General features: G+C 47.2%; 1 protein-coding gene across 1 annotated transcript in view; it reads left to right on the forward strand.

Annotated features, from left to right (window-relative positions):
* ZMYND10 (zinc finger MYND-type containing 10) overlaps window positions 1–2,500 on the forward strand; it is a 22,360-nt gene that overhangs the window by 8,298 nt on the left and 11,562 nt on the right. The window lies entirely within an intron of this gene.

A 2,500-nucleotide genomic window follows, 5' to 3' on the forward strand; every position in this document is an offset into this window, starting at 1 on the left:
CCATTGTTGGAAATGCCGCGCTCAGTGCGCCTGCGCGTCGCTGTCTACGGCGCATGCGCCGTAGACAGCGGTGCCTGTCTTCAGGCAAATATCTCCCACCCCTTTCATTCATTGGATAGCAGTTCTTTCAACCATGGAAGCTCAGCATCACATGTGGGCGTTACCTATGCAAATACAGCCTGCCTAAGAACGCCCACTCCACCAGACCGACACCCAGCCATCAAAGCATTTTTATATTCGCTTAACTCCTCCCACTGCTTGCATCAAGTCTGAGGTCTATTGAGAGGAGTACCGACGCAGGGCTCTGTGATGTTTCAGGTGGTTATGTACAGCCCCCCCTGCTGGCTCCTCCCCACCAGACATGATCTGCCTGCATTGCATAGAGAAGCACAACGACCCAGTGATGACATCACTGCGACTAAAATAAGGTAATACCCTGTTTTAGTCCCAGAAATATAACCAGGGAAGGCAAGATATAAGCAGATTAAGCGATTGCCGTCTGCCCATGGTGCATTTAACGCACAGCCAAGCTAGGAGATGCACCCATACGTCCCCCTAGCACACCGTCCCAAGTGCGGTGGCCACAGCGGGTCACATCGCTCGGTGCCTTCCCACTTTGAGCAGTTGTGGTATCATGTGATCGCTATGGCCAATCATAACCTTCACATGATATTATGCAAGCAAACTGTCATGAATGGCTTTCATTCCTGAACAGCTTGCTTACTATTGTGATGCTGTGATTGGCCCGCAGCTATCACATGGTACCTAGCACCCTGTACCATGTGATTGTTGCAGCCAATCGTAACTTGTCAACAGTAAGCTTTTATGAATGGAAAGCCATTCATGACAGCTAACCGCTTGCCGACCGCTTCGGCAGAAAGGCTCATACAGGCAAACTAACATACTGGTACATTGCCCTTTAAGGGGCGGCCAGCAGGAGCGCTCACGGCGGCAAGCTCCGTGAGTCAGGTCGCGTGTCCCATGGATTAGATCGCCGCGGGGATACCCGCGATCGCCTCACAGGGAGGAAGAACGGGAGATGCTAATGTAAACAAGCATCTCCCTGTTCTGCCTACTGACACTAACCTCTGCTCCCTGTGATTGCGAGCAGAGATCAGTGACGTGTCGCACGTAGACACGCCCCCCCCACAGTTAGACACACTCCCCAGGGCACACCTAACCCCTACACTGCCCCCTAGTGGTTAACCCCCCTTCCCTGCCAGTGTCATTTACACAGGAATCAGTTCATTTGTATAGCACTGATTGCTGTATAAATGACAATGGTCCCAAAAATGTGTCCGCCATAATGTCGCAGTTACGATAAAAATTGCTAATCGCCGCCATTACTAGTAAAAAAAATTAATAAATGAGTTAATACAATGAATAAAAATGCCATAAAACTATCCCTTATTTTGTAAACGCTATAACTTTTGCTGAAACCAATCAATAAACGCTTATTGCATTTTTATTTTATTTTTTTAATTTTTTATACCAAAAATATGTAGAAGAATACGTATCGGCCTAAACTGAGGGAAAAAAATGTTTTTTTTTTATACATTTTTGGGGGATATTTATTATAGCAAAAAGTAAAAAAAAAAGTGTTTTTTTTTCAAAATTGTTGCTCTTTTATTTATTTTTTTTGTTTATAGTGAAAAAAATAAAAACCGCAGAGGTGATCAAATACCACCAAAAGAAAGCTCTATTTCTGGGGGGGAAAAAAAGTACATCAATTTTGTTTGGGAGCCACGTCGCACGGCCGCGCAATTGTCAGTTAAAGCGACACAGTGCTGAATCGCAAAAAGTGCTCTGGTCAGGAAGGGGGTAAATTCTTCCGGGGCTGAAGTGGTTAAAGTGATTGTAAAGGTTCGTTAAAAAAAATAAAAAATAACAAACATGTTCTACTTACCTCCTCTGTGTAAGGGTTTTGCACAGAGCAGCCCCGATCCTTCTTTTCTAGGGTCCCCTGGTGGCTCTCCTGGCTCTTCCTCATCTCGAGTGCCCCCTCAAGGAGCCGCATTCCATGGGGGGCACCCATGCGAGCTCGCTCTCGAGTTCTGCTACTGCATCCATTGACACAGACAGCAGGACTCGGCCATGCCCCCCCCAGCTCCCGTGTCACTGGATTTGATTGACAGCAGCGGGAGCCAATGGCTCCCGCTGCTATCTATCCAATGAGGACCCGAGGCAGCGGCTGGAGCTGCTGGACTCATTCTCGTCGCTGGAAAGATCGGGTTTAGGTAAGTAAAAGGGGGGGGGGGGGTCAGGGGTGCAGCTGCACCACAAAAGGTTTTTCACCTTAATGCATAGAATGTAAAGGTGAAGGGTGAAAAACCTTGAGACTTTACAACTTCTTTAACAATTGCTTATAGCAGAGATCATCACTGTTATAAGCAATAACTAGGGATGCACCGATATATCTGCCACCGATATTTTCAGGAAGCGATGTATAGTACCCTGCTGGCCCCTCCCACCAGCCCACCATGGCTGCATTGCATAAAGG

This window comes from Lithobates pipiens, unplaced genomic scaffold (genome assembly GCF_037356315.1).
Source record: "Lithobates pipiens isolate NorthernLeopardFrog02 unplaced genomic scaffold, aLitPip1_a1.2 Scaffold_23, whole genome shotgun sequence".
Classification (NCBI taxonomy): Eukaryota; Metazoa; Chordata; class Amphibia; order Anura; family Ranidae; genus Lithobates; species Lithobates pipiens.